Source organism: Limulus polyphemus, unplaced genomic scaffold, assembly GCF_000517525.1.
Source record: "Limulus polyphemus unplaced genomic scaffold, Limulus_polyphemus-2.1.2 Scaffold78, whole genome shotgun sequence".
Taxonomy (NCBI): Eukaryota; Metazoa; Arthropoda; class Merostomata; order Xiphosura; family Limulidae; genus Limulus; species Limulus polyphemus.
In genome coordinates, this window is record NW_013665688.1 from 1,195,223 (window position 1) to 1,209,889 (window position 14,667).

Consider the following 14,667-nt stretch of genomic DNA (forward strand, 5'->3'; position numbering starts at 1 on the left):
TTATGCTCCAAATATTAGGTTTCTTTGGAAGACTGAAATATCGGCTACCTTATCCACAATGACTGGAAATGATTTGCAGCAGGATAATTGTACTTTTATATAGCATTAAAATCTTGATCCAGAAACATGTACATAAATATATTAGTTGCTCACGCGAGGTACAGCCCCTAAACCATATAGAACATAAAAGGATAAGGTTAAGCATTTCTACTTTTCTGTCTAACTAAGATCTAACTTTTAGTGAGGGATGAAGGTCATACTGATCACCATCAAACACACAAGTACAGTATTAATTCTGAACCAAATCTTATTACATGCAATTACTATAACTTGATATGCGAAATGTGACAAGGGAACTGAAAGAACTGATACTCTCAATTTAATTTATACGATTAAGATTGACAACTGAATTTGTATTGAATAGTTTTGAGGTCACGAAAAAGCACAAATACTTTCTATTTCAAGAAATAGTTCCTCTATGCTTTCATACACATATTTGTAGAAGTATTCTTTTAAGTGACTTGAAAAGCAGTAACGTTTGATTCCGCCTTACATTGATCTTAATTTCTCAAATCTAAAATATTGATTGTTATTGTTGTTTTAGCCAAAAGCTTCACAATGGGCTATATGTACTCTGTCCACCGCGGGAAATCGAACATTTAAGTTCATAAACCTATCGCTGAACCACCGTGAGACAAATAGCGATTAAGAAAATGTTTGAAACTTTTTAAGAATTTAGTTAACCTTTCTACTGGTTTTTCTCTCGTTTAGTCTTCGTAAAATTGTCTATTTCTTGATCTTGGGATTGATAAATAATTATTTCTACTCACGTGATTACTTCGATTATTTGGGAAGACTTTACTAATTGCGCCATTACAAACTCAGTTTTAGTTGTACTAAACGTTTACTGAAGTAACTTTAAAATAAGAGTACAGTTGTCTGATAGGATAGGAGAATTCCTCTTTTTTTTGTTTCTACATATGTTATTACTAGTTTTGAAAATTTCATTGATAGCATACTTTTTATTACTTAATGTATTTTTGGATTATTTTGTTTATATCTAGCTAAGCACAATCAACATATTTTTAATTATTCTTATTGATTTTTGATAAGCTCACAATTCGAATCCCCGTCACACCAAACATGCTCGCCCTTTCAGCCGTGGGGGCGTTATAATGTGAAGGTCAATCCCACTGTTCGTTGGTAAAAGAGTAGCCCAAGAGTTGGCGGTGGGTGGTGATGACTAGCTGCCTTCCCTCTAGTTATACACTGCTAAATTAGGGACGGCTAGCGCAGATAACCCTCGTTTAGCTTTGCTCGAAATTCAAAACAAATAAACAAACAATACATGCGTAAGTGTTTTTGCCGTGATCAAAGACATTATACACTGTATTCAATATACTAGATGAAACGTGAAGCTAGTATTTAGGTTGTTGTGCAGAATATAAAAGCTAGAGCTCATAAACAGCTTTTTTTTCTTTTTTCTAGTTATAGTGTTCGGTTATAGGTTAAGCATGTTTGTCGTATATATACATGTCACATAAACAGTTAAATCTCCCGACTTTAAGCCTCCGGCTTATTCAAAGGTCTATTAATCTGATCTAGGTTTACTTATATGTATTAGGTTAAACCGTGACCGGGAGAAATTTTTATTTATTTTTTGTTATTTATGAAGCATTTGACATTTTGGTGTCATGTGAAAGTTGTAGCGCTTAATCTAACTCTCAAACAAGTACCGGAAATCTAAAGATCTATTGTTGGATTCAGAATATTCGTACATAGACGTTAAACGTTTCTAAGGGAAAAAAAACCAACAAAAAATAGATATGGTGCTGATAAGATATATCTATATTTAGGAAAGATGACGAAAGAACCTGATAAAAAAATACGAACGACAAAGAATGCCATTAGGCTTCTTAAAACTTCAACATCGAACAGGTCTACTTCGGAACCAGAAGCAATTCTTGAAAATGACGAGGATTTTCACGATTTGGAGTGGGATCCAGAGGATTTTGCTAATATACCCGAACCCCCTGATGGAGGCTGGGGATGGATGATTGTACTAGCCTCCTTTCTCTGTAACGTCGTTGTAGACGGGATTTCATATTCTTTTGGAATATTCCTAATGGAATTCGTTCACTACTACGATGCTTCCAAGTTCAAGACAGCGTGGATCGGGTCACTTCTGTCTGGAGGTTACATGAGTTCAGGTAGGTTACATCTTTCACAACTGATGGCCTAGCTTCTAGTGAGAAATGAACATCATACAGATAATCATCAATCATGCGAGTATAGTATTAATGTTCAACCAAATCTCACTACAATCAATCACACTTTTATAATTATAATTTGATATTCAAAATGCTACAATAAGCTATTATATAACAATTGTGATGTTAATTTAACAGTTTCCTGTTCCTTGTTCAAGCCATGACAGTTCTAGACAAGTTATTTAAAAATTGGAACATTTTATAAATAACATTATAGTGTTTCAGTAAAATAACGAATTTCTTATTCTGAATTAGAGTGTTTTTGGTAAAATGCCCAATTTAGGGGGTTCACCGTGTATTGGGGTCTAGGTCTAAGATACAGCTACAAAAATATCTACAAAATGATTGCATGATTAAAATGAGGCTGAATAGGAGAACATAAAAGGTAAATGACAACAGTTCTTACATACAATCAAAATGGCCATGTATAATGCTATAATTTTGTTTTCGAATACTTTTACCACTCAAGTTAGTATAATTATATTATTATGAAAAAATACATGTTGCTCGTTTTAGCGAACTTCAATGACTACATAACATTTTACACCAATTATAGTGTTATGTTATGCTAGCTTTGGCGTTATACACCATTAAAATTTAATCTACTAGCAAGTTTTTACAACAGTGTTTGAAATGCATAAGGTTTGTTATATGTGGTACAGTTATATACAGGTGCAGAAAGAAATTTAGGTTTGGATGAATTTTATGGGATCGTGGCAATTTGAATGGTGTCATCATGCAGTGTTAATTTACAAAAAACTAAAATTCCAGTTTACTTAGAATACAATTTTGTTCTTAAAAACAGGTGTCATAGTGAGTGGTCTAACAAATCGATTCGGCTGTCGGCCTATCACAATAGTTGGAAGTGTGGTAGCTTTTGTAGCTTTCCTGCTAAGTACAGTGGCCTCTAGCGTCAACGTATTGATTTTCACTTATGGAATCATGGGAGGTAAGAATTAATTTTACTTGCGTATAGAAAATTGTAAAATTGTAAAGAAACAACAACAAAAACTCACCAAAATAACAACAAAAGACAAAGTGAAAGTACGCGAGAAACCTGAGTGTGAGTTAAAATTTACAAATATAATTTTACTTTGACATAGGAAATCCAACTGAGATTATGCTTCTTTGTAAAACACTATTAGTTTTTTAAGCCTATATTTAAGTTAGAAATGAAATGCATAATATGTGATATCTTGTCGTGGGTTCTCAGAATGTGTTGTAGGAAAACTTGCTATAAAATTCCAGAAATATTAATTGTGCAATATAATGAAACATTTTTATGTTACAGGAATTGGGTTCGGCCTGATCTATCTTCCTGCCATAGTCAGTGTCAGTATGTACTTTACCACTAAAAGAGGATTGGCTACGGGAATTGCTGTCAGTGGTTCAGGGGTGGGAGCTTTTGTAGTTGCTCCTGTGTGTCAAAAATTGCTGGAAATCTACAATTGGAGGGGAGTACTTCTCATTTTATCGGGATTGTCGTTAAACTGTGCCGTTTTTAAAATAGATCATCTTCCAGACACATATTGGAGTGTACTCCTGTTTCAGTGTTAACAATAGAACCGTAAACGTCTTCTCCACGAAGTTCCCCATTGTGTAACGGAAACTTTTCAAAGTTACCATCTTGATTTTGGACTAAAACATACTGACTGTTACACAACAAGTCTGAGCTCTTTTGTTCTTTTTCTTCAGCAATTCTCTGTAATAGAGGTTTTACTTTGGGGGAGCAAGATGGCTCTAGAGGCCGCATGAGCGCGCCACCGAGATTCTCCATTTCCTACACTATCGCCCATTGAAGAATCCAGGAAATCGCCATCAAGCTCAAAGGAGGATGAAGGCAACACCAAAGCAATGAAAAACAAAAAACCTTCTTCAGAGTCTAGGGAAAAACGGTCACGTAGCTTGAGTGATGTCACAACTCATCCCTTAGCGAATGCTGGTTTCAAGACCCTCAGTATTGATACGTTTCCCCATGGTGTGGTCTGCAATAAAGCAATTTGGTCCAACAATAATTGGGTTACACAAACATACAACCGCCTCTCAAAAGCATTCAATGAAACTGCTAAGGGAAAAAGACTAGACAATAATGTTAATGGGATGACCACGTGTCTCAGTAGCCTCGATGTGGACAATCAAACTTTAGACAGGTGGCGACAGCTCGATGTTTTTCCAAATAGCACACACTATCAGAACAAAATACATCGTGGGGCGTTTGATAGAATATCAAATAGGTTTATTAGTGAGAACTTGACCACAAATGCAAGCCAGAAGTCATCCTTAAGACCACCTTCGTGCGTAATTATATCAGGAAATAGCCAGCGGTCATCTCTTCGGAGCCATAGATCATCAGTCAGGTACGATCGCAGGGATTTACTACGCCCACTTTACAGAAAAGACATTTTTTATAGTGGAAGTATCGTCCATTTGTCTCAGTACAGACAATCTCAGGGAGAAGTGCGTTCTTACGTGGCCAGCGTGACATCAATTCCTCAGAAAAACAGCACAGTCGACACTGTGCCTGATTTGGTTGAGGAAGAGGCTGAAAGAATCTGGGCGTGGCTTCGTTTCCCGAGCAGTTTTACCAGCGTGATAAGAGAATTACTTGATTTTTCATTGTTGAAGAATCCAGTGTTCTTTCTGTTGTGTATTGCGAACGTGTTTGGAATGATGGGCTTCTATATTCCATTTGTCTTCATCTCTGACAGCTCTGTTGTAAAGGGAGTATCGCGAGAAAAATCAGCTTTTCTTCTCTCCATCATTGGAATTATGAACACCCTTGGAAGATTCTTCTTTGGTTGGCTAGCAGACCGTACAAAAATAAGTTCTTTGCTTGTAAACAACATATGCCTGACTCTAGGAGGCATTAGTGTCTTTATTATGCCTTTTTGTATATCTTACATAACGATTGCGGCCTCTTGCATCTGCTTTGGACTTTTTATTTGTGAGTACCCTTTTTGTATATAATACTGTTGCTTTTACATTTTATTATTTACTTCTCTTTTCTAGCAGATTGAAATATAAATATACATAGGTCTTATTACTACTAATAATAATAAGTTTTTCATTGCAGTTTAGATTTATACAGTAAAGCACGCGATCTTAAGGTTACCTGGCATAAATACATACATATAACTTTAACGTAATACATTTTATATTCATTATCAAGTTTTTATGATAAACACTTTTTTGAAATAACAAAGAAGAAATTGTTTCTGTACAGAAACTTGTGTTTCAAAAAAGCTTATACAGCCAACGAATCTGGATACTTTTATTTGTTTTCATTATCTGGACTAAGATCAAGGATTAGATTAAACTGTCAAGCGTGCGCACTGGACATGAAATCAAGTGGTTTCACTTGAAATAGATATACTTTTAAATTTTAAGAAGGATTACAATACTTTATTCGCCCGGCATGGCCAGGTGGATAAGACGCTCGACTCGCAATCTGAGGGTCGCGGTTTCGAATCCCCGTCCCACCAAACATGCTCGCCCTTTCAGCCGTGGGGGCGTTATAATGTGAAGGTCAATCCCACTGTTCGTTGGTAAAAGAGTAGCCCAAGAGTTGGCGGTGGGTGGTGATGACTAGCTGCCTTCTCTCTAGTCTTACACTGCTAAATTAGGGACGGCTAGCGCAGATAGCCCTCGTGTAGCTTTGCGCGAAATTCAAAAACAAACAAACAAACAATACTTTATTCAACAACATCTGTTTGCTGGTACTTGAAAATCAAAACAGACAGTCTGTTTTGTGCATCTTTTTTGTGTCCTAGTAGCTCAAGAAAAGCTGAGTAATCTTTTCTCTCCCTGTGTGTTTTTTACATGTTGAAAAGTATCGTGTAAACGAATAATAAATGTTATTTTTCTAACAAATAGCCAGTTTTCAGAAACAGTTTGATATTCAAGTTACGTAAGCACCTTGGGGGTGGTAAATTATAAGGAATTTTTTTTTCAACTACACAAAAACAAACAAATATCTATTCATGATTATGAACACTGAGACAAGCTAAACATTTGCGAAGCTAGTTTTACATTGCACAAAATAATTAAAGAATAACTGGCATGTAATAACTAAAGCTTAACAAAGCAAAATAATTCCAGCCGATCATTCCACTCAACGTGTCCCCCAGTGGCATAGCGGTATGTCTGTGGACTTATAACGCTAGAATTCGGGTTTCGATACGCGTGGTGGGCAGAGCACAGATAGCTCATTGTGTTGCTTTGTGCTTAACTTCAAACAAACAAACATACCCACTCAACGCATTGCTATATAAAGATGAAATGCAAATGATTAGTTGTTATAATTGATTTCGTCTCAGTTGTCACTTTAAAGAGACCCACATAACTTAAAATGTTACAGATATCTCTCGAACCATGGCTAGACCTAAAACATAATAAAAACATTGAATGTTTTACTCATGTGGAGAGCCACTGGATGAATGGGAGTCAAAAATCACAACAGAGTGGTAACAATTAACTTCAAGTATATCAAAGTGTCGTTATCAGAGTGTGGAACCGCTTCCATTTACCATCGGTGTCTTTGCTTGAACACCTGGTTTACCATCAGAACGCTGGCAAACGATTGTTATCTGCCATCTATGGCTAGCCGTAACCGTAGGATACCTGAGACTGAATCAAATATTTGCAGTGTACAGTATTTCAGAACAGACTTCAAAAGGTCGATTTGTATATGCTGGATCCCCAGTAAGGTGTGTCCTACTCAGAACAAGGTACAAGGTCAGATAACAAGAGTATGCTCATTTTGAGAATATCCGCAACAAAATTCGAACCAGTTTTCACGTAGTGGTGGAAGTATGGTGCAAGCAGCAATAATTATTGGAGGATGCACATATATTCTATATTCTACGAAATAGTACTATTAATGTCACACATTAAAGGGACCACTTCCTACAAATCTTTGTGTTACCACATGCTGGCGCAATTGACGTTCATTTGAAGTTGATGTGATTAACCAAATGGAGTTAACTGAACGCTAACAACATTTCAGTTTTGTCGATCACTATTAGATGTTTTTGGAAAACGCGTCGCATCTTGTCAAGTGACTCCATACATTAAATATATTTTGTAAACAGCTCTTTCAGAAGAACAGTCACAACGTCGGTGCCACGACTTGTTTGTTTGTTTTAAATTTCGCACAAAGCTACACAAAGGCTATCTACGCTAGCCGTCCCTAATTTAGCAGTGGAAGATTAGAGAGAAGGTAACTAGTCATCACCACCCACTGCCAAGTCTTGTGCTACTCTTTTACCAACGAATAGTGAAATTGACCGGCACATTATAACAACCCCACGGCTCAAAGGGCGAGTATGTTTGGTGGGACGGGGATTCGAGTCAGTGACCCGCAGATTGCAAGTCCAGCGATCTAACCACGTGGCCATGACAGGCCCGGTGGCGCCACGATACCCACTCAGTTCATGATGACAATACACTAGTAAAACATTGTGAAAATGTACAAAAGCCACCTCTACCAAATGTACATTTATGAGCATAATCATTTGTACTTAAAGTCGCATGATGGATCACCAGGTGCCTAATTTAAATAACATAAAAGAAGAAGTTGATTGAGATTATAATACCGTTTTTGACTTATCATGCAGTGCTTTGCAAAAGTATTCACCCCTGCAATGTTTCCACATTTTGTTGCCGTCGGATATTGCAATCATGAAGCATTCAAATGAGACTTTATATTTTGGATCTACATAGTATACTTCAAACTGGAAAAGCTAAAAAAAACGCCGATATTATGTGAGTAAGTTAGACTGTCAAAGAAAATTAGAATATTTTCAATTGCGTAAGTATTCAACCCCTTTGCTATAGCAACCCTAAATCCGTTCAGGTACAAAAGATTAGTTTGAACGGTCACAAAATTAGTGTATTGGTCTCTGTCTGTGTGTAATCAACGTGGTTTAACTTGAATTCAGAGTAAATGCATTTGTTAAAGCCACAACTCCCATAGTGATACGACAAACCAACCATTAAGACCAAGAATCTTTACAAACAAGTCAGGGATAAAGTAGTAGAGAAGCACAGATCAGGAGAAGGTTACAAGAAAATTTCAAACTCGCTGATTATCCCTTTGAGTACGGTGAACTCCATCATTAAGAAGTGGAATGTGCTTCATATCACCCAGTCAATATCCAGATCAGGCCGCCCTTCCAAACTAAGCAGTAGGGTAAGCAGGAAACTGGTTAAGGATGCCACTGAGAAGCCAATAGTGACTTTGAAGGATTTTCAAAGTTCGACAAAGTATGGGCGAGTGGCAAGAAAGAAGGCATTACTAAAAAAGAATCATCTTAAATCTCGTATGGAGTTTCGAAAAAACATGTAAATAATGCTGCAGACATGTGGCAGAAGGTTTTGTGGTTAGACGAGACAAAAATTGAGCTTTTTGGTCTAAATTCAAAGCGTTACGTCTGACACAAGCCCAACACAGCATATCACCCGGTGAACGCCATCCCAGATGATGGTGGTTGCGTTAAGTTATGGGGAATGCTTCTCATCAGCAGGGACTGGGAAGCTTTTCAGGATTGAGTGGAAGATGGATGGTGCAAAGTACAGGCAAATTCTAGAGGAAAAACCTGCTTGAGTCAGCCAAGAATATAAAATTTGTTCGAAGATTCACAGTTCAACAGGACAAAAGCCAGAAGCACAAGGTCAAAGTCACACTAGAATGGTTTCAAAAGAAGAAAGTGAATGTCCTGGAGTGGCCCAGTCAAAGTCCTGACTTGAATCCAATAGAAAACTTATGGCGAGACTTGAAGATTGCAGTCCATCAATGATCCCCAACAAACTTGTCAGATTGGAGCAATTTTGCTAGGAAGAATGGGCAAAAATTACACCATCCCATTATGCAAAGCTGGTAGAGACCTATCCAAAAAGACGCATTGCAGTAAATTGCTGCCAAAGGCGCTTCCACCAAGTACTGAATTAGGAGTCTGAATACTTATGCAATCAGCAAATTTCAAGAAATATATTTTCTTTGCAGGTTTTGCTGACATTCAACAGTGTTAAGTTTGAACATTAGAGTTTTGAATATAAACAAGTTCATTAATTTTTTTTTACATAACTTGTATTTCATTAAAATGTGACATTACTGGTAAGGGGTGAATATTTTTGCAAGGCACTATATGTAAATTATTGAAAACTTTAATTACCCTTTAATTTCTTTGTAAGAGTGAGATACATTCTACCTATCTATCACGAAATACAGTTTGTAAGTATTTTGATGTAGTTAATTTGCCAAAACTGTAATAAATTAGTGACGCAGTTATGCAATATTGGAACACATCTTGGAATTTATATCATTATTTTGTGAAATAACTATTGTTGTTCTATTTCCCTATAGCTGCTTACATATCACTAACATCTATAATTATCGTCGATATTCTGGGCCTAGAATTGCTCAGTAATGCTTTTGGTCTTCTTAGTCTTTTCCGTGGTTTATCGACTATTTTAGGTCCACCTTTAGTCGGTAGGTATTTTTTAAACAGTTATTGCAAAATTTGTTTACTACATTTGCAATATATTTTACAATCAGGCTAAAAATGGTGTTTTGAGGAGTTCAAAAGACCATATATTATGTGTAACTTTAAAGTTATTGAGCACGTACTTACTATAGTTATATTGCATTTTATGAGAACTATTTATCTCATGTATTTTAGACTTAATATTGGGTATAGTTTGAATGACTTTATTTAGTTTTGTTTTAAGGCACTTTCTTCGTTTTTACATAAATTGTGTTATCCTATATTAGTTAATGTTTTATGGTTGTGAATTTGTTTGTCCGCAAATTCCTCTTACCGTTTTGGTGTTAGCAAGACCAAACTTGGCAGGTGAGCTCGGGGAGGTCTGGGGAATTTCCTTATCGATATGGCGTAGCCCACTACCAAGGGGGCTAAAAGCGCCCGGAAGATTATCATCCAAGCATGATGGGGTCTAGGAGTAGGTTTACAGGACCACTGAACCCAAATCTTACATCACATGTTATGTTCCTGGCCCCCCTTGGGATCCCAGGAGCACCAATGTTTGAAACTGTGTTCATATCCCCACTTACAAGCTAGCTGGATCAAACGGAGTACACGTGTTTGAGTACCATGGGTGGGTGTCTTAACGAGTTTTCGGGTACAGATCTTCCCCTTGGGGTAGATATAAAAGTATCTTTGGATAATTAAAGAGCATGATGGGGCTTTTAAACCCCGCAGCAGGAGCGCGGGTATTTTATGCTAGTTAAGTTCAATTAAGGGATTAACTATGCCCACTCAATGTTTTATAAACCCAGTTAAAATTTGATAAAAATAAAATTTGGTTACACAGTCTCTTTGTCCTCCTTTTAATCATAAATGATTTAACTTCTTGAACTCATCGTGCAATTACAATTGTTTTAAACTACTCATTCAAAGGCTAACGAAACAATGGGATTTTAGAAACAATAACTGGATAATGACAGAAACACTTATTAAACTCACAGTCTGTGTATGAGAGCTATGGTTTGACATTATTTTTAAACTTGACAATATTTTAATGAATAACGTTATGTTCTTATTTCTTAGGGTCAATGTACGATTTTACTGGTAGCTACGACACCCCTTTCTTCGTTGCTGGCTCACTTCTCGTTTGCTCCGCCATCTTAACAGTTTGGGTCCCGTATGTATCTTGTTGGACTATACAAAATCAAACGAAAGTTCTTGGACCGGAGCAACCTACTTCTGCTACTTGCATGATTTAAATCAAGTGGCTAATCTGATCTCCGAGAGAGAGAAATACGTGGTGGTTATTGCGTAGACACCACAAGCAAGCACTAGGTGATAACAATTTTAGTTTCGTATATACTACGTGCTCCGAAGGATTTTTACTTAGCTGCAGTGAGGCAGTGTGACTGTGAGAATATGTATTCTCTAAGCAGGGAATGTTATGGAAAATTTTATACAAAAACTTGTACAAATATGTTCATAAGTTCACAGAAGGATGAGGAATGTTGTAAAATTCGTGTTGTATTTTATTCACACTTATTTACTATGGTCAATGCCAAGGTGTAAAAATATACAAAGAACAAAGAAAATAGTAGTAAGAAAATTATGCTCACTTTTAAAAACGAAAAGATGATGCTTTTTCACAAAAAAAGAAAGAAAAAGACCATTTGTTTAATAAAACTCGTATGTTTATGTTTTTACTGCTATAAATCATGTAAAAGGAGACCAAGTTCGGTCTTCTTAAAACACTGATTATGATCAATAGAAATTACAAGGAAAATGTATTGTTACAAAAGAAATTTACATATACTTTAAATCTGTTTTTGAATAAACGTAAATAAGTTTTAAGATTGTAAAATTCGTTCTGAAACACTGTGTTCCGTTTGAATAATAAAAGTACGAAATAGGTAGTTTTCTATTAACACTCAACCCTTGTTTAGGAACAAAACAAATAAATGTTTGACAAGCACATAATTCATTTGAGACGTACAACTTGTGTATAAGTTGTAAAGAAATGTAGTTTTTTTTTTTATTTTAGGCGTAAGGGTAAGATATGTATTGTTAAGTTAATGTTAAGTTGATGTATTTCGTAAATGCATAAATGAAATATTAAAACGAATTTTTGTACCCCTTTTGTGGTATATTTTATGAAGAAGAAAATCTATATAAATAAATAAGGAACACTGTGAACGGCTAAAATATTATTCAAGAAACACTTTGCTGAAGACTTCAAATTTGTGTTTTTGTGTGTAGATTTATAGGCTATTTTTTGCTATGTTCATCATGACGTGAATATGCGAGACGAATATAACTGCCCCCCCCCCCCCGTGGTACAACGGTGTGTCTGCGGAAACCATATTTCGATACCCATGGTGGGCAGAGCCCAGATAACTCATTCCAAACAATTATCTGGGCTTCCTTTAATGTGCAAAGTAAGCTCTGTTCTGAAGGAGTTATTTTTGTCGGTTTTTATTTTGAACTCACAAAACCCCAAAACAAACAAAGAATTGAAATACATTATTAGTGCTTCTAGAATGAAGGCTTTCTTGATTTTGTTACGGAAATAGTTTTTCCATTAACATACGTGATTGTTTACAAATATCGCGCAATGACATTTCGTTGCGTTACAAAAGTAAGAGTAAACCTCTTAATTCGGTTCAAAGTTGGACAAAGCCTTTGTGGTGGGAGGTATTTCTGGCTGGTTCCCTTTCTTTTGGTCACTAGTATGCAATTAGAGACGGTTCTTGTTGGTTATCAAGCACAAAGCTACACAAAGGGCTATCTGTGCTCTGCCCACCAAGGATATCGAAAGGCGGTTTCTAACAGTATAAGTCCGCAGACATGCCACTGTGCTACGTGGGGGGGGGGGGGGAATTAGAGACGAATATATTCTATATCTTAATTATAGGGCTTTCTGATATGACCGTTTAGAATATGTGTGTGCAGAAGGCCTCATTCAGGTTTGTATTACCACTATTTTAATATTAACGTGCACTGTGTATTCACATCGAATTTCACTGAGTGAATTTGTTTTTCATTAGCGCACTTCAGAAAATAAACTGTTCATGACTATTTTACACATCAACAGTATTTTTATTATATTACGTGAACTTAAGAACTCTATATTTTATTTTATTCATTTATGTTTTTTGAAACAACATTTAAGTATTTAGTGCATATATATATATATATATATATATATATAAAGATAGAATGAAGTAATTGCATTTAAATATATATCAGTCCTGACTGCCAAAAACTGCTCTTTCAATAAATGGAGAAATATGCATTATTGTCTTGTTTAAATACATAAGAAAGCATGTCTTATTTTATATAATATTACATAGACATTAGTATTTTCATTACTACTCAGATGGTTATTGAAATTAAGAAGTTTTATTAAAATAATACTCAAAATTGGTGCATTTCTTCTTATCAATGGGTCGAGAGTGTCTTAGTGGTTAGCGTGCCCAGAATGTAAATCCCAAGGCTCATGCTTCACATCCTGTTGCCGCAAAAACGCGCTCAGCACTTTGGGAATGTGACTGCGCTGAAAGAATAAGCACTCATATTTAACTATTTAATCACACACAAGTAGTTCAAGAGTTGGAGGTAGGCGCTATTTACTACATCTTTCTCCCTGGTCTATCAATTTAGTAAAGCAATTATTCTATAAAAATTCAATTATTTTTTCTGCTCATAGATTACTTTAATAAAACACACCGTTAGTTGAAACAACAACAACCCCAAAACAGTCATTCAATCATTAAAAAAAAAGGCTTGAGAATCGGGAATCACGCCGTGGTTAATTTTATAAATATCCGAACGAACTAGGATCCTTGTAAGATGGTTACTGTTATTTATCATATTTATGTTATCGGGTTTCATAGCTATCAAAGCTACCTTTGAGCGTCAAGGTTGTGCTCGCGGAGCCAGATAGCAAACGATTCTTAACACTGTCTACACTTATTAGGCCTAGTAATTTACATTAACCTTGCTTGTTTCGTTGATAGTGCTAAGACACCAGAGACACAAAAGCTACAAAACATGGAAGTTCATTTATGGATACTTTTTTTTTCCCTGTAACACTAACGCTAACTCCTAAGCCTAGTAACAGAGCCTAATAAATGTGATCAGAGATATCTCTTATCGCTAGAAAGTGTTGATTGTTAGATAATACAGTGATTCATCTCAACTGTCAGTACAGAATATTAAGAATATACTGGACTGGCTATGAGCATGCGCAACTTGTTGGAATTGTGTTAGTGGTGTATGTGATATTCGATCAGTTGTTTTAATAACTGTCGTGAGATTAGTATGTCGTGGGAAACGAAAAGGGAGTGTTGAAACCAATGATGTACTTCCAAGGCTGATGTAAAAGAACATTTCTAACATTTTGGTAAGTTCCTTTAAATCATAAGATCTCAGTGACTTTATGTTTCAGGGGATCTGTTGTTGAAAATAGGGTGATTGTCATGGATGGCGCAAAGGAAATAAAATATGATGGTATTACCACTTAATTATATAAATTATTACATGAATTAAATGTTCATAAAAGTTAATAGCATAATTTACTTACCGTTGAAGGTTTGAAAAACACACAAGATATGATTTAAGAACAATATGTTGTTATTAAATTATATCTAGCAGGAAGAATTTTTATAACACGAAGATGAAAAACTAAAACAAACGACAGTGATGGGAAGGCATTACATCTTTTATGCAATTATTCATATAAAAAGGTTGACTTCGAATCAAATGCTTCGTTTTAGCTGTTTCGTTTAGTTAGCTGAATTATTAAAGATGTGTTTTAGTTAGGATGTTAGATTGTTTATTTCGAATTTCGCGCAAAGCTACACGAGGGCTATCTGTGCTAGCTGTCCCTAATTTAGCAGTGTAAGACTAGAGGG

General features: G+C 35.8%; 1 protein-coding gene across 3 annotated transcripts in view; it reads left to right on the top strand.

Annotated features, from left to right (window-relative positions):
* LOC106467309 (monocarboxylate transporter 12-like) overlaps positions 1–14,667 on the top strand; it is a 58,787-nt gene that overhangs the window by 17,553 nt on the left and 26,567 nt on the right. The window contains exon 1 of one of the 3 annotated variants that reach the window (XM_022396098.1): positions 9,652–9,759. The exons of 1 other annotated variant lie outside the window; for it this stretch is intronic. The gene's annotated coding sequence lies outside the window, so the exon portion shown is untranslated. Of the gene's footprint in view, positions 1–9,651; positions 9,760–14,038; positions 14,157–14,667 lie in introns of those variants that run through there. One more of the 3 variants, XM_022396092.1, reaches the window with a different exon arrangement.